Genomic DNA, 25,173 nt, shown 5'->3' with positions numbered 1-25,173 from the left:
GAAACTTCCACATCTCTGGAAGGGTGGGAAGAAGAGCAGCCGTAGGCAGATCTGGCCAGGCCCACCTGACCAAGTGCTGGGAGGAGGCGGGACACGGGGCTACTGTCTGTGGGTGAGTGTGCGCACAGCCTCCAGGGAGCTGGGAGATCCACACCCGCTATGTCTCCCAGCTCCGGACTTCAGCTCAGAAAGTGTGCAGGGCATGAGAGAGGCAGCCTCCCCCAAACCTTGTTCCAGAGGAAAGGACAGCGTTAAGCCCTCAAACTCAAGGAGAGGACAATGGAGGCAAAGTGGACCTCTGGGAGCCCCGAGAGGAGGGGAGGAGAGAGGAAATAAGGTCTCGGAGTTGCTCAAAGATGTGGACTATTATTACCACTCAGGGAGGCACGCGCTATCTCAGCAAATCTACTCAATGACCCTGCGCTAGCGGAGCAAAGCGAGGGTCAACAGCATTCAACAACCTTCCCTGTCACGCAACTAGTGACAGGCAGAGCTGAGATCTGAACCGGGCTCCGTAGGATGCCAGTGCCTGAGCCTTTTCCATTCTGCGGGGGACTGAGGCCCTTCCAGGTTCTCCGCTCAGGCTGGAGAACCATGGGGACTCGGCCAGCACCAGTCTCAGGTCTGCCGAGAACCACACGGGCATGTATACGGTTGTCCCCAGGCAGTTCCTGGGCCCGTCCCGGGGAGGGCAGCCCAGGACACTGGATGAGAATCACGCCAGTGCTCACATCCAGTCACGGGAGAAGGTCCTGGATCTCGTGGCTCCCTAGAGATGCAGAATGGGCCGGGCAGCTCTTTCTCCTAGGTCTCAGTTTTGGGGAGGTAGGAAGAGGGTTTGAACTCTTGTCTCTTTTGGCTTCCTGAACACAAAGCCCATTGAGAAAGGCCATGAATAATTATAGGCGCAGCCAAGTCAGGGGATGTGTATGCCAGGGTGTGGGCAACCGGCTTGTTTAGGCTTGGATTGGCTCAATGTCAGCAGCCTCCCTCAAGGCAGGCCCTTGCAGATGCTCCTGAACCATCCAGGCCCCAGGCTCCCTCTGCCAGTCAGCTGGAGCCAGGTTCATTCATTTATCCATCCATTCAGTCACTCATTCAATAAATTACTGAGCATGATCAGGAACTGGGGGTCCTACTATGGACCAATAAAGACACAGTCCCTAAATCAAGGAGACTCTGGTCTAAGAAGGATGACAAATGTTAATCAAAGACTCATATAAATGAATATATATTTGCAAACCGAGCTTCAATGCATAGAGAAAAAGTTATGGAAGATATGAGGCTAAAATGAGCCCCTAAGTCCAGGGGCTCCCAAGTGGCTCAGCAGTAAAGAATCCACCTGCCATGCAGGAGACGTGGGTTCGATCCCTCAGTTGGGAAGATCTCCTGGAGGAGGAAATGGCAACCCACTCCAGTATTCTGGCCTGGGAAATGCCATGGACAGGGGAGACTGGTAGGCGACAGTCCATGGTGTCGCAAGAGTCAGACATGACTGAGCAACTAAACAACAACAGCCTGGTCCAGGGTATGTGTGTGTGTGTCTGTCTGTCTGTCTGTGTGTCTCTGACCACTGCTCTGAGGAAGTAAGTGAATTTTTAGAGCAGAGGAATTTTAATTAGATGAAAAGACTGTAAATGTGGAGGGGGACCATAAAATTCATCAGCAAAACCAGAGCACTTGAAAACAAAGGGAGGGGCTGTTAATAATTACATCCGGACAACAGGTGCAAACCAAGATGCATGGCACCCAGTGCACGTGTGGGGTCAAGGGTGGCCAGGGAGGTGGCGTTGCCCAAGCAGGGGAAAGAAAATATCAGAGGCCCCAGGGGGAAAGGGATGAAGGCTGCTGAAGCCACTGGGAAATGGACACTCGGGCTGATGCAGGAAGACAGGAGCAGGGAGCCAGGAGCCAGCAGACGGCAGGAGCATGGAGCTCCCCAGGACGCTGGATGGTGTCTCCTGAAAACAAGGGAGAGGTTTTATTTGATTTCAGCTGAGGGTTGAAGGGTAGGGTAAGGTGGGTGTGCAGGAATCAGGTGCTAGTTTACACACACTTAACTTACATTTCAGAAAGAGACACCTAATCACAGTGAGAACAGATGAGATGAGGGCCAGAATGGCAGGAGAGACCAGTCAGGGGACCACGGCAAGAGAGGTCCAGGCAAGAGGCAAAGGTGGCTTAGACCAGGGAGGTGGCGGCAGGGACAGAGGAGTGGGTGGGTGTGAGAGATACTCGGGGAGAGAGCGAGTGAGGGAAGGAGGGCTCAGAGGTCACGCCAAGGCTTTGGATCCAAGCCAACAGAGGAAGGCGGAATGGGAGAAGGTGCCAGACATCCACAGCACTCACCACGGTTACAGAAGAAGGCCCACCGTCCGCAGCCCGACAATCTAACCTGAAGTCAGCACAGAAGGACTTCAGAGAGCAGGCTGCCTTCCGCACCCCCTGCCCCAAGTGCTCTGTCACTATTGAGACAGTCAACCCACAACACTGCCACCCTATGAGGCTGGTGCTGTCATCCAATCCGTTCTACAGAGGAGAAAACTAAGCTAGAGATGCTCACAAGCTCACATCAAACAGCCAGGCGGAGGAGTGCAGAGCCCATGCTTCTAACCTAGGCTTGCTCAGCGTGGCCCGCCTCCCTCCCGCAGGCCCAGAAGCAGGTCAGGGCTCCTCCTCTCTTACTGCCCACAGCCCCCCTCACTGCAGCCCAATCGGATCGCCCTTGGGGGTGGGTCCAGGCAGAGGCAGCTCCTGAAGCCGCCCAGGTAGAGGTAACCCTCCTGTGCAGTCAGGGTGGCCCATCTCACTCTGAAACACCTTAAAAGTGCAGTTCCAGTGCCTCCCGCCATGCCGCCTCCCCAAACCTCTCTACCAACACCGGGAGAAAAATCATCATTAGGAGCCTCTCAGGGGGAAACTGGATGGGGGCATGGTACACAGAGGACCTAAATCAGTTTCCCTTTAATGGATACCCGGCCAACCTCGGGCATGAGGAAGAAGGGAAGCCATGGGCCCCTGCACCTGGCATGGCCAGCTGACCATGGCCAAGTCCATTCCTCTCTCCCGCACACTCTGACTTCTCAATCTGAGCAGGGGAGCCAGCCCTGCCTGTGCTTCTAGAAGGCTTTCCAGACCTAATCATGAAAAGGGGGAAGGAAGAGAGAAGTAGACCTACCTGCCCAGGACTCTGCCAATGGCCCTGGGAAGGTCCCACTTTGGGCCAAGTAAAGACACAGCCCCTAGATCAAGGAGACTTTGGTCTAAGAAGGATGACAAATGTTAATCAAAGACTCATATAAATGAATATATATTTACAAACTGAACTTCAGTGCACACAGAAGAATTTATGGAAGATACGAGACTAAAATGGGCCCCTAAGTCCAGGGACCTCCCTGGCGGCTCAGCAGTAAAGAATCCACCTGCAATGCAGGAGACACAGGTTTGATCCCTGGGCCCAGAAGAACTCCTGGAGAAGGAAATGGCAACCCACTCCAGTATTCTGGCCTGGGAAATGCCACGGACAGGGGAGCCTGGCGGGCTGCAGTCCATGAGGTCACAAGAGTCAGATACAACTGAGCAACTAAAGAACAACAGCTTGATCCCGGGGGTGTGTGTGTGTCTTATTTGGGTCCCGCCCACCTGGCGCCGGCCACCCCTAAACTCCTCACACCTGCTGACTCTCGGCGTCCCCGGGACAAAGCCCTTGGTCGTCAAGCTCATCTGGGCCCAGGTGTTCAGAAGGCACACCTGGGGCAGTGTCCTAGTGTGCCAACCACCTGTTCCCTGTGCTGGCCTCTGCAGGCTCCCACTGCGGCCCTGTTACTCACCTCCTTCCAGTTGCCCCATCTTTCTCCATCCCCCACCTTTTCCATGCTTTACTAGAATGTTTGCAGGCACAATGGACACACAGCACCGGGAGATCTGAGTTCTAATTCTGGTTCCACCACCAGGGAACCAGCGGTCTGTTCAGACCACCATCACCTCTGACCCTTCCACTCCACCGTCTCACCTGTAAAGCCCCCCTCACCTTATGTGGCGCCAGACCTGCCTCAGACCTGCCCCAGAGGGCTCTTGTGAAGAACAAGTGATGCAGCCACTGGGAAAGCAATCTGAGGGAGGTGAGGTTTCCCAAGTTGGCCAAATCATTTCAATATGATGAAAATACAGACCCCACCCCAACAACTGCCATTCTGGTTCAAGAATTCTAGGGTAAGAATCGGTATTTTAACAAGTAACAAGTACTCCAGGTACATCCTAGAATCAGACTTGTTGGGGCAACTCTGGGCTCTGAAAATATACCGGAAGTCTTTATCACCTTGCCTTCTGGACAGAGAAGGGAAAGAAGAGTTTGTGTAAGTGTTCCTTGGTTCCGGGCACACTTACAAAATAACAACCCCTGCTTAGGGAGCGGGAGCCCACTAGGTGCAGGACGCCATCATCTCATTTTGTCCTGGCAGTGATCCTGCAAGAGAGATCGCCTTCTCTCTACAGATGAGGAAACCGAGGCTCAGGAGGAGGGCCTGTTGGAGGACATGGCTAGTAAGACAGTAGAGTTCCCCTCCAGCCCAGAACTGGCAGCTCCAAAGGCTGTTCTCAGTACCCGGAAACCTCTGCAGGATGGACTCTCCTGCAGGGAGGGGCAGAAAGGAACCAGCAACCCCAAGCTGGACTCGCTCTCCTGTTCCCTCCCTAGAGCCTGGACATGACCTGCGCACAGGTGGTCCCAGGCATCCTATCTTGCAGGAGAAAGGCGCACTCTTCTGCATGGAGGCAGAGGCTCTTGCCTCCTACGCCCACCTGTGAGGGAGACAGGATCCTGGAGCCTGCAATCTACAAAGGTAGGTCGCTTCAGTCATGTCCGACTCTTTGTGGCCCCATGGAACAGAGCCTGCCAGGCTCGTGTGTCCATGGGATTCTCCAGGTAAGAATACTGGAGTGGATTGTCATGCCCTCCTCCAGCGGATCTTCCTGACCCAGGGATCAAACCTGCATCTTGTACATCGCCTGCATTGGCAGGCAGGTTCTTTGCCACTAGCGCCACCTTGGAAGTCCACAAAGGTAGATAGGACCCACAGAAGAAACAGTCGGGACAGGGGGCAGTCAGCCCAGGGCAGGGGCACTTCTGAGCCAGACCTCCTGGTGCTAGAGAGAAGGGCTCCCAGAAGGTCTAACAGGATAGAGTGCCAAGATCAGAAGACATATCACATCTGGAATGAAGCCCAAGGTACCCTGGACTCCTCCTTCCCCCCAACACACAATCACTGCTCAGCAAGCAGCAACTGGCTGCATGGAGAGGTTCACACAACTCCGGACTCCCTGGAGAGGAAGTAATTTCCTCCTGCAGAGGAAACTGCTGCCACCCAGCCAGACGGCATCACACAGCTTCGTGCTCCTCTCCCAGCCTCTCCAGGGACCAGACAACTGAGAAGCAGAGCAAAGCATCATGGCCCTCCTAAAACCTCGCCTTCCCCCAGACTTCTCACCCAGACCTGGCAGCGGGTGACTTTTCTCCCACTTAGAGGGCACAATAATGACACGGCTGACATTAGTGACACTCACTAAGCACTTTGTCCTGATCAACACATTCACTCTTCACAACAAGTTTTAAGAGGGAGAGTTTGATCCCTGTTTTAGAGATAGAAAAACTGAGACTCTGGAAGATTAATTAACCCAACTGGCCAAAAGCAGGCCCCAAACCCCAAACCAGGCATTTCCCAACCAGATCCCAAACTCTTTTTAATTTCTCTTTTCTCTCACTGGGCATCTCTAAGTACAGGGTCCTAGACCAGTGACTGCCACCACAAGAGAGAGAGCCCAGCTCTCAGGGAGCCACGGCCAAGCCGATAGGTAACTACACACCCCACCGGTGACACATGGACTAAGCATCGGGAAATGATAACACAGATCCTGGGCAGAGGCCAGGACGCGGCACATGGTGGAGGTCCACTCCAGACAGCAAGCAGAAACCAGTTCGCTCTGCAGGGTGAGCATGTTTGGGGGCCCGACGAGAGACAGAGGTGGACTGCGAGCAGAGCAGGAAGCCGGAGCAGAGCGCTCACTCTGTTAGCAAGAAATAGACCTTTTCTCCACAGGAATTTAGGAAGTGTGCCATTAGTCTCTGGAACTCCCTGGAAGACAAGGGATCACACAGTAATCTTCTGGGAGAGAAACAGCCTGGGGCAGGAAGAACTGGGGGGGAAAAAAAGCCAGTGGGGGACAATGGGGCCAGTTGGCTCTGGGGCCCCTGTTCCACTCCAGGATGCCCAGCAGACTGCACCCCACTTCACCAGATTTACAGAGAAGAGGGATGGGGATCTGGCCACCAAAGGCCCTCCTCCATCAGGAGATCTGGAACTTTGCACTAGCTCTGCAGCTCCAGGTCTCCCCAGAGCTGTGCTGCGGCTGGCCTTGGACACGGAAAACCAAGGAGACCCAGCTGGCCAGCCCACCCACCTCGGCTGACAGCTACCACAGGCCTAGCCAGCCAGGGACCCAGCCCTGGGGGAAGGGCAAGGGGACATGGGGGAGGGCCCAGGGCGCTGTGCTGACCTAACACCCCTGCCATGGAGGCTCAAAGTGTCTGAGAGTTGCAAACAGTAAATAGTCAATACCTAAAATATTGCAATTCCATTTCTGGGTATAGACAGAAAAGAACTGAAAGCAAGGACTTGAATAGGTATTTGCACACCCACGTTCCTAGCAGCATTATTCACAATAGTCAAAAGGTGGAATGACCCAAATATCCATCAACAAACGCACAGGTAAACAAAATGCAGCATGCACAGGCAAGGGAGTATCCGTTCCGTTCCGTTCCGTCGCTCAGTCGTGTCCGACTCTCTGCGACCCCGTGGACTGTAGCCTACCAGGCTTCTCCGTCCATGGGATTCTCCAGGCAAGAATACTGGAGTGGGTTACCGTTTCCTTCTCCAGGGGATCTTCCCGACCCAGGGATCAAACCCAGGTCTCCTGCATTGGAGGCAGACGCTTTAACCTCAGTCAGCCTTAAAGAGGAAGGAAATGCTGATGTACCACAGCGGGGATAAACATTAAGGACCCCATGAGGAGTGAAATAAGCCAGACATGAAAGGACAAATGCTGCTGGATTCCACTTTAATGAGGTTCCTAAAGCAGTCAAGTTCACAGAGAAGAACGAATGGTGGTGGCCAGGGGCTGGGGGAGGACTAAAGGGGAGCTGCTGTTCCATGGGTGCAGAGTTTCAGGTTTATGAGATGGTGGTGATGGCAGCACGATAATGTGAATGTGCCTGTTGCCATTGAAATGCCCACTTTAAAAATGGTCAAAATGGTACATTTAAGTTATGCATATTTACATTAAGTAAATATATATATATACATATATATAAATTAAATATGAAATGTTGTGTGTGGCATACAAAAACAGCCATGTTATCTGTGGGGAATTGTTTATTGTTTTGTTTTTACCATGAGCATGTCATACTTTCATAAGAAAACCAACACCAACATTTAGACTTATAAGGCAAACAGATTTCAAATTGCAACCCACGATGGGATTTAAGAACTCCCGGTTCTTAGAATGGCACAAAGATGTCACCTGACTCCTCCTCTGCCTACCACCACCAGCCAGGCCTGCAGTGGACCATGAGAAATACCCCTCCAAAAGCAGTAAGTCAGGCTTTGGGTGCTGGCCAGGTGTACCGCATGTGTCCCCTGGCCCTCCTCTGCCCCCATGAAATCAGCAGGAGGGAAGGACCCCCCCCAAACCAGAGGTGATGGAGGGGTTGGAGGGCCCCTCCCAGGGCTCTGACTCCAGTTATGGTTTCCCCGGGAGGAAATGAGCCCGAGCACCCTTTTTCCCCTTCTAGGATGGCACAGGGAATGACTTGGCCCATCCCTGCATGCCTTAGCCTCTCCCAAGATGGCACTGGTGAAACCACCCCACGATCCTCCTCCACAGTGGGGAGGAAGCTAGACTGAAGAGGAAGGCAGAGGAAATGGCTCATCTGCCCAACTGAGGAAGACACGGGATGAGGGTGGTACTGAGAACCCTCAGCTCGCTCCATAAGACGCCAGGCTCTGCCTTCAGTCCTGTGTTCCCACTGACTAGTCCCTGCTGATCCATCCGGGACCTGCAGACCCCAGACAACTGGCCTTGCCTCAGTTTCCTTATCTGTAACTCGAAAGGGGATGGACCATTTGCTATCAAAGGCTTCTTTTAGCTCTGAAACCCTAGACTTCCCTGGAAGCTGGGTGATGGGCCAGAACCAAGAAAGGGCTGGGAAGACAAGACCCAGCCTTGGAACAGGGCAGCTTCAGAGCAGACGCTCAGAAGGAAACACAATGGAACACCAGCACCTCCACCCTCAGGCCAAGCCACCCACTCATCCATTCATTTCATTTTTTCTGAGCTCTTACCCTGTGCCAGGGACCGAGGCAGTGCTGGAAAACGGCAGTGAGTCAGCCAGTCTTGGAGGTGCTCACAGCCTCGTGAAAGTTGCCACCAAGTTTCAAGACCTGCCATCACAACCCCTATCCCCAAGGCCAGCCCTTTGAGGAAGCAGAACCTGGAAGAGTGACACAAACGGCAGGCAGAAGGGGAAGCCCGATGGTGCCCCAAAGAGAGTACCAAACCAAACTTGAGAGTCAGAAAAGCCTGGTTCAAATCCTGAGTCCGCTGCCAATTCACTGTGTGACCTTGGACAAGTTTCTTTGGCCCTCTGGGCCTCAGTTTCCTCATCTGTCAAGAATGAGACCAGATCCAATCTTGGATCTGGTCTGTGCAGGACCTTCCAGATCTGACAGCCTGGGCCTCCTGGACACAAGCCCTTAAACCCGGGATCACAGCTGGGATGCCTACGGAAACCAGCAACACAGCTGACCCCTGCGGGACCCTCAGATCCAGACAAGCCAAGCTGACAGTGGGCCAAATCTGGGAGCACCGTGGCTCGGCGTGCAAAGCCCAGCTGCTGGAGGCAAAAATGCCTGCTTCAACCTCAGGGATAAAATGGATGTTCAACTGTCTTGGAGTTGGAACCTTTTATCCTGGGATGGGGTCAGAGGACCAGAAGGAAGCTCTGTGCATTCCCTGTGCCCCACTGTCTAGCACGGCAAAATGGAGCCCCACTCGCCCCATCTCTGCCGGATTTGAACCATAAACACAGCCCTTTTCTGAAGGGAAGGACTTAACACAAACCAGATGCAGCAGGGACTTTCCCCCACCCCCTTCTGGCCCTAAAATTAAACGTTCAGTGTCCCCTCTGCCAAAATTCACTTGAAGGCCAAGCCTTAAAGAGCCAGCACCTCCGGTTCTCACCCTCACACACTCTCAATCACATCCCCTCTTAAACAAAATGTCAAGGTCCCCAAATGGAAAGTGTGGATGGGCGGCCTCCCAGGAGTGCCCAGCAGCCCTGTAGGCCAGGGACAGATTTAAAAGGAGAGATCACTGGGGAAGGAACGCTGACACCCCCGCCCCCCTCCACCAGCCCAACAGGGACAAAAGTGCAGCCTCACAGGCATGGATCGTGAACAGGGGATTTGCCCCCGGGGAGGGCACGGGCGGGGCTGGCAGACGAGCACAGCCATCCCATGGGGAGCAGGCTTGAGCAGCAGCCTGGTCCCAGGGGGCACGCTGGAGATTCCTGGAAGAGTTCATTTCCTGGACTTCAGTTTCCAGTCTCGAGAAAATGGAGTGAATCACAGGCATTTATTTAACTCTGATCTCATTCAAAGCAGCAATGACTCGGATAAAACCCATCTGAGGAGAACTGGACTCTTGCTGGGCTTTGTGGGCTTTCCAGCTGCCAGGCAGGTGACTCCCCGGGCATGAAAGTTCTCCTGGTCCTTTTTGTTGTTGAGTTGCTCAGTCGCGTCCGACTCTGCGGCCCCACGGACTGCAGCACGCCAGGCTTCCCTGTCCTTCACCATCTCCCGGCATTTGCAAGTTCACGTCCATTGAATCAGTGATGCCATCTAACCATCTCATCCTCTGGTCCTATATATATTTCCAATTCTGGCTGAAGGCCCTGACCATCCATCTACCTGCCTCCTCTCCTCCCCATGGCCCCTGGCCATGCTAGGACCACACCCCAGCAACCAGCACTCATCAGTTTGCTCAGCACATCTAGTCTCCCCAGCAAGCGGACACATAACCCTGTTCTCAAGCTCAGGGGGCCGTGTCTTACCACTCTGTGTGCTTCATGGGACCCAACAGTGTACAGCACACAGCAAAGTGCTCAGAACAGACAGCTAAATCTCATTGAGCTGCTGTTCCTCAAGAAAAAGGGCAGGTGAAGGCAGAAAAACATTTGGAGAGGGATGTTGCTGCAGATAGCAATTCTGACTTGCAAAAAAAAAAAAAAATGAGTACTATCTTTTTAAAGTATTTAATCCTACAACTTCAACACAGTCATTTTCACTTTTGTACGCTATCTTCCTGTTTACACAGATTTTTACAGTTGCAACCGATCACAATGTACATACTAGATAAAGTTCTCCTGCTTTCAACATTCTGTTGAGCATTTTATTCCTGTGTGATCATCCTAAATGTCACTTAAAGACTGAAAAAATGTTCCACCACGATCATGTGTCAGGACGGTTTGTTAAATTCCTCCCCTGACGTGAGTGAGACACAGGAGCCTTCCCTTCTGCTCCAATGGACAGCACTCAGAATCCTCTGAAGGCTTTCTTTGTTTTAGTTGGACACTTCCCTCAGGACACAATCCTGGGGGTGGAATTACCCGGCCCAAGGGTAAGAACATTTCCATAGTTCTGCTACATAAACAAGCCCCAGATACTAACCCACAGGCTGCACCAATCCTCAAGGCCTTCAGAAAAGACCACAAGCATGTATTCGACTAGAAGCTTGCCCTGATCGGATGCACTTCTTGCCTTTTTACAGTTAAGTTGTTCTGACTGGAAGCATTCATCTTCTCTGGGCCTCCAGCTTTAGCGCTCTGGACATGCTTTTGCTTAAAAGTTCCACCTCCTCTATACCCGTCCTTCTTGTAACCCCAGGCCACTGACATCAGCAGACCTTGTAGCTCCCCTAAAGCTTTCCCTACCAGACTCAGGCCCCCCATTTCTGAGGCCCCTGATCCCCTTACACACAGTGACCCCCCCCCCCGCCAGTGCCACATCTCCCCTGCAAAACTCTTAGCCCCTCTGCTAGGCAGAAGGCTGCCAGAGGGTTTCTTGACCTACAGCCTCCAAGATGACCCCTAAGGGTGTGGAGTCATTAGGGAACTGCCTGTTAAGCTGAGTCCTACAGGGCTTCGAGCTTCTTGCTGCCTGGGCCCCTATCTCCAGGGGACAGTTTGAGTCTGGGCCAGCACACACACTGCTGCTGGCAGCCCCCCAGGCTGAAATGATCCAGGGCCATAACAATGAGGAGGCGTTCACACAGTCTAAGGCCAACCCAAACCCCTCCTGTCACGCTGTCTGGAGGAAAGCTAGAACCCAGACAACAGCCCACAGTCAGAATTTGGCTCAACTGAGAGCAGAGGACCAAAGGTCACTAAGGTGGACAGGGAGGGGAGGCGGGCAAAGCGGATACACATCACTGAAAAGCCCTCCCTCCACAGGAAACCAAACAACAGGGCTGGCAGGTCACTGCAGGACACAGATGTTTGTGCTTAGTGGCCAGGACAGGGTGGGCCGCCTGTCTGGTACAGACACCCCCTCTGCAAGTCCAGGATGAGAAAAGCGGCTTCCATCCACCACGATCACCGCAACAGTGCTTTCACGCAGCCTTGCAGATAGCCCACTGGCCCACCTGCTCCAAAGCCAAAAACCATCACAAGAGGAAACGAGGAGATTTTCTTTCCAGTCCCCTATGAATACTTCCCCTCTGGGCTTGGGGTCCAGAAGAGATGCCTGACTCACATTTGGCGGTGGGGGGAGGGGGGAGTAGCAAGTGAATTTGCAGTCTATGAGGAGACAAAGCATCACCAAACTGTCCCAGGGGAAGTGAAAGAGTTGAGCTTGTTTAGCTGAACACCTACCGTTCAGCCTGAAGCAACAACATTCCCAGGTCATCCTTCACAGAGGTCTCTAGCATTGTCTAAAACTTAAGGCAGGAGCTTGCTAGAAATGCAGATTCCACAGCTCTGAGCCTAGAGTATTTGGTTCAGCAGATCTAGGCAAGGCCCAGGAAGCTACAATTTTTACATGAATGCTAAGTGGGCCATAGACCACCCTTTAGGGAAGACAGCCTTGGCGTGAAACTCTCCACTTGGATGGCAGAGGGTAGACATGCCTGCAGGAACCAGAATTCTACAGGGAAGTCATGGCCACATGGAGTAGTAGATGATCATTTAATAAGGTGTAAGTAGAAGGCCCTTAATTGCTACCTGCCTCCACTCCTCACAGCATAGATCCTATCTCTTCACAGAGCAAAGCACAAGCCATGGTCTCCTCAGGAGTCCTTCTCCCCCTCCCAATTACCATGAATTGTAACTGGACCAGCCTTGACGGTTCACTGTGGTTTTCTGGGTGGGGAGAAGCAGAGGGTAGAGTGTTTAACCAACCAGACAGAATAAATCAATCCCAGCCTCTCCACGTGGCCACAAGCTAGAGCTTTACAAGGCCCCCACAGGGAGCTCTTTACCCAAACAACTAGAACAGCAGCTGAGACATTCTGGCGGCATCCCCCTTCAGGGCCCCCCCGACCCAAGGATATGTCCCAACACCAAGATTCTCTGTGGTGGATCCCAAGGTTCCAAAGTTCTGATCATCCAGAGCCCCCAGACATCGGAAAACTCTTCCCAACTGTGTCAGATGAGCTGACCATTGGAAAAACAGCACGAGGAACATCAAGCCTCCTCTCAGCGCACCTCCTCAAGGGCCTGACAGTTCCACAGGTGGGCAGCTCTAAGAAGCCATCATTTCAGCATCACCTCTTCTTCCCAAAAGAGGGGCAGCTATGGTCCTGCCCAAATCCCACCCAACTCAAAGAGAAGGCCAATGTTGCAGGAAAAAGGAAGCTTCTGTGCACTACCTCCTCCGTACCGAAAATAACACAACCATCCAGGTGAGTCCTACTGTGGGCACAGTACAAAGCGCTCCCAGTATATTCACCCATTTTGGCATCTGAAGCCACCTAAGACACTGAACAGAGTCAGGCACGATTGAAGCGACTTCGCATAAGAAAGTGTTAGTTCTTGGAGTTCCTGGGGACTGAGGCCTCCATCCCTATTTGAGGTTAAGTCATTCGATGGACAGACCTTCTTCCTCCCACCCCAGTATTCAGAGCGGATGCATAACTGCTCGAGTCACAGACGTCTCACTGTGGGTTGCAGGTGTCAGCCACCCTCAGCCCAGCCCCGGCACCCCGGCCAAGAGGTCAACAAGGGCCAGTCCAGATCAGGAAGCGGTCTCTCCTGCCGCCGGGAGGCCCCCTCCTAAAGACGAGCTGTAGAGGACAGGGTCACCTGGACCACAGGATACTTGGTTCAGAGAAGCGAACAGGGAAGTGAGAGCCCGCACGGAGACGGCAGGCTAGGTTCTCATTCACGACTCGTCCTACTTCCCTTCAATTTCACCGAACACCCTGTCTCTTCTGACGAGCCTCACAGGAACTTGGGGAATGCGGTCAGGAGCCAGGACTGGGCAGAATCTTCGCAGACACAGATTCCACTTCGTGATTGCTTGTCCCACCGGCACTCAGCAGCCATACCCCTGGCCCTTAGGTCTCGCCTGGCAAGGGGCAGCTACTGCTAAGTTGCCAATAGGTGATTAACATTTCACATGTTCCTCTCAAATGTTTAAATCCTGAGGGTTTCCCAGTCACCTTCTTATGTATCTAGCACTAGATAAAAATGTTAGCAAGGCCTTGAGAACCTTAGAAATGTTAAGTCTACAGCCAGATGGGCCAATGCCTGAGAAGATACCTTGGGTCCAAGGAAAACCAGGAACACCCAACTCCGCCAGGTAGGGGTCCCCTAAGGATGGCCATTAAAGGGGGACTGTCGCAGATCAAACCCTTACCTGATAAGAGGCAACAGATTCACCACAGCAGCCCATCAAACCACACACCTCCCTGCTCTTGGGTGAGGGAATTCTAGGCGATTCTGACTTTCTTCTTTGTATTTTGCTGTATTTTTTTAAATTTGCTGCAGTAAATACTACTTTTCATCTCAATTAGTTTAAAAAAATAGGTTTGAGTATAACCTATAAAAGTACGAAACCACTTTGTTGTACACCTGAAACTGTACTTCAGCAAAAAAATAGCTTGTATATTATGGATGGCACATTAAGCTAGCCTGCCTTTTCTATTTCTCTTATTTTTTAAATTTTATTTATTTTTAACTGAAGGATAATTGCTTTTCAATATCGTGTTGGTTTCTGCCAAACATCAACATGAATCAGCCATAGGTATACATATATCTCCTCCTTCTTGAAACTCCCTCCCACCCCCCGCCCCATCCCACCTCTCTAGTTTGTCAGAGCACAGAAATACAGACTACGTCACAAAATCTGCCCGTCACCCTTGCACAGGGGCCACGCTAATCTTCTATATATCGTTCTAATTTTAGTATATGTGCTGCCAAAGCGAGCACCATTTTATTTTTTATTAGTCTGCCTTTTAAAGGCAACTGATTAGTATGTAAAAGCACCTATAGAAATGATCATCTCTTTTGACCAATTTACTCAGCTCCTAGATATTATCCTAAAATGCAGGAAAAGGTCCACAGTGAAAGGAGTATTTATAGAGGAATTATCTATGAGAGCTCAGAGCTGGACACTATGAAAATGCCCAGGGATGGGAGAATTAAGAGGAGCAGTTTGTCACCTGGTGGAACAGTCGGGCAGCCAGTCGAAGTCCAGGCCCAGGCCTGACTGGACAGCCTCATCCCCACTCTGCAGCCAAGAGCCAGGGGCCAGGAGCACCTTTTTGAGCAGACCACCAAGTGCTTCCAGAAGACAGCTTTGGCCTCAGTGCCTCTCCTTCTAAAGAGGTGGAGTGAGCCAAACTATTTTCCTAATGAAATAGCAGTTTTGGCCTCAGACGCCCAGCACTTGCAAGCACAAGTTCTCATCTCAGAAAAGCCTCTGAAAACCTCTGAACACAACCCAGGAGTCCACCCTGACCGCCCTTTAGCCCCTGTCAGACAAGTGCTAGTGAGTTTCCAGGAAATGCTGACGAGCGTCTCCAAGAACCGGGGCCTCGCTCAGGCTGCAGCTCTAGAAACAGTGGAACCAGCTTTCATTCCTCAGCTCCCCACAGAAGTGCCTTCACACCAGTGTGATTTAACATCGTGCCTTTGACTCTACCGCAGGTTGATTTAAGAACCAATATACAAAAAGGTCTCTGTGTGCTCCATGAAACTAACACTGATGGCACCATCCAGCACACTGCTCTCCTAAAATGGAAAAGCCCCTGGTGTTCGGTGCTCACGCTAAGAGACAAGGTGTCTCTTTCCCACGAACGAGCGCACTTCCCTTTATTAGGAAGTAGATGATAATTCCGATTTCTTTTTTTTTAGCTACTGGGAAGCTCAAAAGTAGGGTCAGTGCTGACTTACAAAAACTAAGTTCTTTTAACATTATTTTCTCAGTTACCTCACCTGCCTACCACCACCGTAACAAAGCTCTGGATCTTTTAATTTTTTTTTTTTAAACTGGAGTATGGTTGATTTAAAATGTTGTGTTAATTTCAGGTAGACAGCAAAGTGAATCAGTTACACATGTACATATATCTACTTTTCTTAGATTCTTTTCACATATAGGTCATTACAGAGTACAGAGTAGAGTTCCCTGCGTTACACTTGCATTAAGTTGTTTGTTTTTTCTAATTGGAGGATAATTACAATATTGTGCTGGTTTCAGGCATACATCTTCATGAATCAGCCACAGGCATACATATATCCCCTCCCTCTTGAACCTCCCTCCCATCTCCCACTCCATCCCTACCCCTCTAGGATGTCACAGGGCACTGGGTTCATGCTTTCCTCAAATGCTTTCTGGAAAGAAGCAGGAAAGTACAAATAAATATGTATTCAAGAAACAATCTCTATACTTGGATCTTACTTGCTCCAGGGAAGGAAGATAAAGGCTGTGTGGCTATATAAGAAAAAGTATCTTTGATAAAAATGCCAAGTGGGGAAATATAAAAGTAAACTAAATCGTAGATCCACTGTGACTACCATTATCAAAATAACACAAGCATGAGGATAAAAACAAAAATGGTTCCTCAAAATTTAAGTAGCTGTGGCGAAAGGGTTAAAGTGATCATTCACTGCTCCCCCAAAATCATTTATCTTCTCAGATGGAAACAGAGGTCCCTGGAGGTGAAGCAAGCAGGCAAGTGAGAAACTAGAAAAGCCAAGCTCCCCTGGCCTTTTCAATGTTATCCCCAGGCTGCCCCAAGGAGGGAGGGAACTGGCTCCAGCCCCCATCTGGATTCTGAGGGGCTGGAACCCAGTAGATGATGGTCTGCATTTAGTTGGGGCTTGAAGAAGATGCCTCGTGCTCTGAAATCACAGTTGTTTGAGATGCTAGTCCTCACCTGACAGTCTGCACACTCCCCATAAGAACAATGAGCTGCACTCATGGGCGGTAGGGAGGCAAGGGCCATGAGCCACAAGCCCAGACCTCCAAAAATATGTCTAGGACTCGATCGGCAAACTAGTGACCCCTCATCCTTCCAGTGTGCAATCAAATCCCGGAAGGCTTCCTCATCCACCCTCGAAACCACCCCTACACCTGACCATCAGACATCCACGAACAGCCTGAACTTCTTCAAAGCCCTCAGCACACAGCATCTGTCTAGCCTACATGCTGGGACTACAAGGTCCCAGGTGTAGCTGGTGCCCTGTCAGTGTGAGGGGAGCGGCCTGCAGATAGGACAGTTCAGCCTTGCTGAGCACCATGATTTGGCCAAGCGGAACAGAGGCTTTCTCCTGCCTCTGCTGAAGTCAGGATCCCGAGGGCAACCAGAATGGCATGTGGCTGCCTCTTCTGCCTCCATCTCCTGTCGAATGACAACGGCCTACATCAGGCAGAGAAGTATCAGTGGTCCATGAGGGACAGAAGCACGGTCTTGCTCAGCCCTGGATGGCAAACAGGACTTCGGAGCAGGCTGACTCATCACCTTGCAGGTGGAGTGAGCTCATTCCTTCCAGGGCATCCTTGGAACTGGAAACCCACAGCAGAGATGGTTCCCATGGCAACAGGCCAGCACCTCCTCCATAGCCGCCTTCCTTGGAGCACCACTCGTCTGTGCCCACGGTCACTTAACCAACTCTCTCCCAGCTTATATCCTTAGAACACAGAGTAAGAAAAGACCTTGAAGGGCCAGTGCCCTCCTGCCTCCATGTCCTTCCCATCTCATTTCTTTTAGGGTTAGTTGAATACTTCGACTAGAAGGTTTTCGTTTTGTATTGTTTTTTTGGCCATGCCACATGGCTTGTGGGATTCGTTCCCCAACTAGGGACTGAACCCTGGCCCTCAACTGTGCAAGCGCGAAGTCCTAATTGCTGGACCACCAGGGAATTCCCCCCATTTCCATTACAGTAGACCTGATGCTGAGAGTGACTGGGGGCGGGAGGAGACGGGACGACAGAGAATGAGATGGCTGGATGGCATCACCGACTCGATGGACAGGAGTTTGAGTGAACTCCGGGAGTTGGTGACGGACAGGGAGGCCTGGCATGCTGTGATTCATGGGGTCGCAAAGAGTCGGACACAACTGAGCGACTGAACTGAACTGAAACACATTTAAGACAGGTAACTCCCAACCTAACAGTTCATTCCTTCTTTGGAAAGGACGACTACTAGAAATTCTGAGCTTGACTCCACTTCCACTCAACTTCCCCAAAGTCCTGCTCCTCCAAGCCCTGGGGCCCACTCGACACGCCAAGTCCAGCACAGCCTCTTCCAGCCTGATGACTTCTCTAAACAGCCAGCTTCCTTCAAACTCTCCTCTGACGCGGTTCCCCCACCTCCCCTGCCACGTTCCTAAACCTCTACTGGAGATTACACTGGTCTCTAACCCTCTCAGCATACACTGTCCAGTTCGGACAGGCCCAGAGCGCGCTACTGCCCCCACAGACCCTCGGGGCTCACTGTCACCCACCCCCAGGCCTCTTCCCCTCCAGCTGCCCCCCACCCCACCTCTCACTCATTCCCTGCCCTTCCCTCCCAGAACTTGACACTCACTGTCTCATGTCTGTGGTCACTCTCTGCCACCACCCGCCTGGCCTGACTCACTTATGTATTAGCTAGCTCACAGTGTCACCTCCTGCAGGAGGTCTTACTGGTTTCCTCAAAGGCAGCCTGGGGCCTTTCTTGCACTCCCTTTACTGTAGACGCTGTGACATCCTTGAACATGACAGGGAAATGCTAGGTGGTGGGTCTCTCACTCAACTGGCCTCTTCAGAGACACACATCCTGCATCATCTGGCCATGACCTGAAAAGAGCGAGTGCTAAATATCTCTTAAATCCAGGTGGCAAGCACCTGGGTATCTGTTTTACTATTCTGTACTTTAAAAGTATTTGAACGCCATTTAAAAAAAGAGAGACCTCTTAATAAATATGAATTGAGTGGATGAACTATTGTTGGCTGCACTGCCTTTAGCCACAGCGTATGTGTCTGAACATCTCATGGATCTGCTGAAAGTTTCTCATCCTCAGAAACTTTCTTCCCACTCTGGGGCTAGAGCCCAATGCTACATGGTCCCGTGTAGTTAGGTCAAACCTTCAAATAAGCACCTGCAGCATGCCTGGCACAGCAATGACATGAGAACAAGTTCTTATTAGTCCTATAGCAGCGTCTCATCTCTATGCATCCTTTTCCTTTCGAGAAGTTCTCAGTTCATCCTAGCGCGCTAATCTCACTGTAAAGCGTCCCAGGTGGCTACATACGACCAGCAGGTTCTGCTGCTAAATGCTGAAGCTGGGTAATGGGTACACAGGGATTCATTATACCCTTCCCTATTCCTATGCTTGAATTTTCCATATGAAGATTCTATTTTAATTCATTCATTCACTCAACTAACATTCCTTAAGTGCCCACCACATGCCAGGAAACGTGGATAAAGAGAGAAATAAGAAACAACCCCTGCCCCAATGAATTGATAACTTTATTAAATTCTAAATTATTTGCTATCTTATCCCTCCCTGGCAGTTAAAAGCCTAATGGCACTTATAACACGAAGACAGGGGAGACCTCCCCACAGGAACAAGTAGCTAATGAGGGGCTTTCTGCGCCCTGTGTCTCCTGGGCTTATCTTCCCAGCCCTGCCAACTCCATCTGCACTTAAAGTCTTCCCCATACAAGGGGCTCCCCTCATTAAGTAAGTGGCTTCAGGAGACCAAGGGTAGGCCTCAGGGTCTCACTCCTCAACAGAAAGTCATGCCAGCCATGCCGGGATTCCTGCAACTTAAAGGCAACTTCCCCTCAAAGGGCAGGATGCCAACACCCTTCATTCTATCATTATGACTCTTCCTAGAGTCCACTGGTATCAGGTGCTAGGCCAAGGGACAGAAATATAAGCCAGAGGGAAGTCCCTGACTTCAAGGGAATCATGTATGGTCTTACTGACTGGAAATCCTTGGATTCAAGTTCCAGCTCTGCCACTTGCTAGCTGTAGGACCTTGGATGAACAACTAAAACTCTCTGGGCCTCAGTTTTCCCATCTATAAACTGGGGGTATTAGTGCCCACTTCACAAAGTTGTTGTGAGGAATATAGAGGTTAGTACATGGAAGTCCTTGTTCCAGTGCTTACAAGTAAAAAGCTAAGGACAGTGTGAGGCACAGCATTAGAAGAGTTAGTGCATACAGCTCTCACAGTATTATCACATTATTATTATTAGTCACCGCGCTCCCACAGCCCCTATTAACGAGTGCCAATGACAATGGGCACTGAAACTCTCTGAAAAGAAGGAATCACAGAACCAGGCCAGATGTGAGGGACAGGCTCCGACTGGCTTCTGGCTGCCTGTGCATCACGTGTTCTCCTGCCTGAATTTTTCTGAGCAATGCCCCAGCCACAGCCTCATGAGTAAGAGGTGCCCATGAGCCTGTAAATGCTTTCCATCTGGCCTCTTCTCTCAGAGGAGACCAGCAAGCCGCCTTCATGAGGGAGACACCCAGGCCACCCGGACCCAGGATACTCTAGCCTGGCTGGGGAGTGTTTTGTTGCTGTCTGACAGGGGTTCTGTTCGGCTGCCACTCTCTGCTCATGCTGGGCTTCACTGGACGTGGGCACTTGGATCCACAGACCTGGGCATTAACCCCTATCTGCCGTAAACTAGCCTCAGTGCAGTCTCTGACTGTGCAGGGTTTTCATCCCCTCTCCTGTGAACAGGGCTGATACCTCCTACCTTGTTGTTAGGATGAAATAAGATTCGGGAAGTGTAACAGCCAGCACAGTAGCTGCAACAAAGACAGGGAAACAGGACCGTGGCTGTTTCAGAGGGTGGGAGCCTGGAGCCCCCTACAGACACAGGAGCAGCCCAGCCCTGACTCAGCCCTGCTCCAGGGCAGCCCGCAAAGGCAACCAGCATCTTGCACCCCGAGAAAGGCAAAGAAAGCCATCCCTCTGGCGAAGCCTACCTCCCAAGGCCATCCTCAGGCGTGGCCAGTGCCTGGGGTGCCACTGCGGGGCAGGAGGAAGAGACAACAGACGAGGAGAAGAAAAGAGGGAGGCAAAGAGAAGTGTGGAGGGGTTCATAAAAAGCCCCCACCTGGGCTGAGCGCCCCACCTCCACTGCTGCCTCAGCGCTGGGACCTGCAGGGACCAGAGAGACAGTCACTTCCTGGCTCCTCAGGAATGCACAGGAATGTGTGTGTCAGGAGTAAGGTGTCTGGGTGGAGACCCAGCTCCTTCTCTAGCGAGGGGTTTCCCTTCTCCAATCAGGCCGACTTGCCATCAAGCAGCGTGCCCTGGCAGAGAGGAGAGGAGACGGTCAAAGTGGTGGTTAGAAGCGCAGGCTGTGGCTGGGCAACTCTGGCTTCACAGGCCAGAATGCCACTCAAGAACTTGGATGTGCATGCTGTGTGCTCAGTCACATCTGCTTCTTTGCAACCCCATGAACTGTAGCCCACCAGGGCCCTCTGTGGCTTGGGCAAATTATTTAATCTCGATACTTGGGTGTGCATGCTATGTGCTCAGTCATGTCTGCTTCTTTGCGACCCCATGAACTCTAGCCCACCAAGCCCCTCTCTGTCTATGACTTGGGCAAATTATTTAATCTCAATAATGCTCAAGTGCTTCTGTAAAGTGGAGATGAAAATGTATTAGCACCTAGATTTTACAGGGTGGTTATGATGATTCAGTGATACAACGCATGCAATGGGTTCAGCACGAGGCTGGGCATGTGGTGCTAAGTGCTAATATCAGGACCACTAGCATCACCAGCACGGGTCCCTCTGATTCATTTCTGGCTCCCTCCTCAACTGCAAAATCAGAAGCCAGTGCCAGGAACATCTGAGCGTAAGGGCAGCCATGCAAAGGGCCCACCTGTCTGTCCATCACCACCTCCACCCAGTAGAGCACAGCTGTCAGCATCTGTGAAATTCACCTGAACGTGACCACCCACAGATCCTCAGCAGCCCCACCTGCCTTCAGACCACAGAGGCTCACCACGCCTATCTGTCGGCAGGTGTTCTGGAGCCCACCGGCAAGGATGACGTCAGGAGATGATTTGTATGTCCCCAGAATAAATTCTTTACTTAAACCAGCCCCACAAGGAATGAACTCAAAGCAGTGTGTCCTTGGACAAGACAGATCACCACCATGGACCTCAGTCTCTTTCTCTGATGTGCAGAAGGTCAGGTGACAGTATGGGTTCCGTTCTGGTCGGGCCTTCTGTGACTTGATTTCTTCAGACTGCTACAAGGGAAAGGATAGAGCTGGGTTCTGGGAGTAAACAAAGTAAAAAACAAGGCTGCCCATTGACACCAGTCCCTTGGGCAGATTCCAGGCTGAAACCCTTGTTCCCTGGCTCCGGCAGGAGTTTCTTCTACCCACAGAACCCACGGGCAGGCCGCAGGTCAGCCAAGCCTACACAAAGGGCCAATTATGAGTGGTCCACCTTGCAGAGGGCAGAGATGCCTTTCCACCAGAGCCACCGTTAGCATTCCCACCCCCGGACCACACCTGGAGCATCCTTAGGCAAAGTTAAAGAACCCATCACCACCCCAAACAAGGCTCTCCACTCTCCCCTCCCCAGGTACCTGGGCTTCCCACCCAGCCACACCCCAAGCAGGCATTTCCAGAGCAAGAGTCCATGCAGGGCCCAAGACACAGAGCACTGCAGGTCCCTAAGGGAAGTTCATTCACCTGGCCCCACCCATATCCTCCCTAGAGGGTGGGAACAAATTCCTGAAGGGTGAGGACACAGAAGACTCCTACAGATATGAGACAGTGCGTTAGTAGGTTATTTCAGGGCCAGACTGGAAGCCCAGGGATCAACCTCAAGGTCACCTCAAGAAGTGTTAGACTGCAGAGTAACCTGTCCCCACAAAAAGGACAAGAACACAGAATACTGGCATTGACCCAGACCCTAAAGATCATCTCCATGAAATAATCCAAGCAGGACATTTACAACAGAGCCCCACTGTCATCCTGTAACCCAGTCCACTCATTTATGATCCCTGGGTCAGGACGATCCCCTGGAGAAGGAAATGGCAACCCATTCCAGTATTCTTGCCTGGAAAATCCCATGGATGGAGGAGTCTCGCGGGCTACAGTTCATGGGGCTGCAAAGAGTCGGACACAACTGAGCGACTAACACAACTCATTTTATATGTAACAATCGGCTGTGACTTGTCCAGCATCACACAGCGGCCACAGGAAGCTCTAAGAGGAGACCTCGGGTCTCCCACAGCCTCGGAACCTAACGCACAACTGTTCTCTCTGCTCTGAGGAAAGAGGATAAGATCTCCCAAAGCAGCTCTCTGGCCTAACAATGCAAAAGAAGGAGCCGGGTCTCCATATCGATTCTTCTCCTAAATGACACCCCCACCCCAACCAAGGTCCCAGCTGAAAGGGAGCAGAAGGCAGGCGGACCAAGGTCCTACTGGACCCCACATCCTGACGAGATGCAGAGCCCCAGGTTCTGTCTGGTTCCACACGCCCAGGAGGCTAAGCCTAAAGACAGCAGAGCAGGCCACCCATGTCCAACACTTGAGAGAACCCTCGGCCCCGGGACTGGAAAGAGAAGGAAAACAGAAGGCCAAGTTTACTTCCTTTGAGGCCCCAAACCCTCACAAGAGGACCAGAAACTCCCTAAGAATTTCTGAAGTAGAGGCCTCCGCCAAATGCAATAGGGCAGGGAGTGGAGAGACGTGTCAGCTGGGCCGGCACCTTGCGAGAGGAATGTGAAGTGGGCCACTGGCCAAAAGAGGAAGAAATACAGCTGGACTACCTAACAGGGAGCTGGAGGCCTGTGCTGGCTCCCACCAGCCCACAACAGGACACGCAGGGGAGGGTGCCAGGCCGCGTGGCAGGCTCAGAGCCCATCCCGAACTACAGGCTGGCTTCCCCAGCCTCCGGCCCCCTGCTGACCCCAGGGCACCCTTCTGAGTCCCAGGAGCCTCCCCAGCCCTGCTCTGTGCCCCGGATTCAGCCCCATCACTGGAGTGACCCTTGGTGACTCGAGGGGTCATCACCCCCAGTACCTTCTCATCTGCAGACATCTCCTGCTGGACTGTGGCTACCACACCCCCTCGAAAGGCATTCACTGTCACTCTCCGTCCAACATTTGGTGACCACCTACTACCACATGCCCACCAGAGCTCCCTGAGGAGTCACCTTTTCTTGGGGTGCAAGAGCACACCTCCCTCCCCAAGCTTGGGCCTCCGAAAGAGAGAAAGAATGTGGCTTTATTCTGGGGGAGAGACAGGAGGTACTAGGCAGAAATTACCAGCAAAGTCACAGTCTGTTTCAAGATCTCCATCAGTACAGTTCAGTCGCTCAGTCATGTCCGACTCTCCGCAACCCCATGAATCACAGCACGCCAGGCCTCCCTGTCCATCACCAACTCCTGGAGTTCACTCAAACTCATGTCCATCGAGTCTGTGATGCCATCCAGCCATCTCATTCTCTGTCATCCCCATCTCCTCCCTCCCCCAATCCTTCCTAGCATCAGACTCTTTTCCAGTGAGTCAACTTGTCGCATGAGGTGGCCAAAGTATTGGAGTTTCAGCTTTAGCATCAGTCCTTCCAATGATCTCCATAGCAGACTGCAAAAGTAGCCCCAGTTCCTCACCCCTGCCTACATACATCTACCCCCCTCTGCAAGTCACTACAAAGTGTCATCTCACTTGTTAAAAATGCAATTTCTCAGGCCCCACCCCAGACCCAGTGAATGACCAACTCTGAGGATGAGGCTCTGCAACCAGTGTTGTAACAAATCCTCCAGGTGACTCTGATGCACGTCCAAGTGAGAACCACTGGTAAACCACCCCTATCCTTGAAGTCCAGAGACTTCAAGGCTCTGGGATGAGGTGGCATGAGTGTCCAGATGCCAGTGCTGCAGCCTTCAGGGGCCCCAGGCAAAGGACCCCTTACTAGGAAGCCCCAGGAGACCCTACAGACTCACCTTCACTCATCCAAGGAGTCCCCAGTCAGTCATAGATGAGTGACATGCCCTGAGAATGGGGGATTCTCCAAATGTCCTCAGAGCTAAGAGGCTCACAACAGCACCCTAAGCAAGTGCGGTGAAGGCTGCCAAGAGGCTGCCAACATGTCTGTCCTCTCCAGCTCTCTCCAACCCATCTTCTACCCAGGCGCTAAGTGAGCAAGGCAAGGGGCTGGGAGGCCCAGAGCCAGGGCAGAAGGAAGAAAGGGCCAGAGCCAGGAAACCAAGCGTGCACAGACAGACATAACTGGAATCCCACTGGCTGCCCCTGGGACCCAGCCAAGATGGACTCAGCCAGCCACGGCTTCCCACCTCCCACCTCTTCCAAAACTATGTGCAAAGAACAACCAACTTCCAAATGTTGCAAGAAGCCACTGTGAGACACACAATACAAATTCATTTAGAAGCATGCCTTAATTAACAGTAGCTTTTCTGTCACTGCATATTTACTTCATCAAGGAACAATAAAAGCAGAAGGGTTCCCTCCTGGGAAGAGAAAAAAATGGCAAAGTAGTGTGAGTCCCTAAAAACCTGACTCAAAGTGGGCAGGGGCAAAGGAGCACATGCCCCAGGGGATGAGAGCCAGGTGTCAAAAACACACG

At 51.8% G+C, this 25,173-nt stretch overlaps 1 protein-coding gene and 1 non-coding gene across 4 annotated transcripts in view; both read right to left on the bottom strand.

The window, feature by feature from the left end:
* ACTN1 (actinin alpha 1) overlaps nt 1–25,173 on the bottom strand; it is a 98,827-nt gene that overhangs the window by 60,862 nt on the left and 12,792 nt on the right. The gene's annotated exons all lie outside the window — the stretch shown is intronic.
* On the bottom strand, nt 14,432–14,539 carry LOC129563679 (U6 spliceosomal RNA). The gene has a single exon (XR_008687417.1). It is a non-coding gene; the product is annotated as a U6 spliceosomal RNA (small nuclear RNA).

This window comes from Moschus berezovskii, chromosome 9 (genome assembly GCF_049115385.1).
Source record: "Moschus berezovskii isolate FMDL1 chromosome 9, NW_MosBer_1.0, whole genome shotgun sequence".
Taxonomy (NCBI): Eukaryota; Metazoa; Chordata; class Mammalia; order Artiodactyla; family Moschidae; genus Moschus; species Moschus berezovskii.
This window is presented reverse-complemented; position numbering and strand designations above follow the sequence as displayed.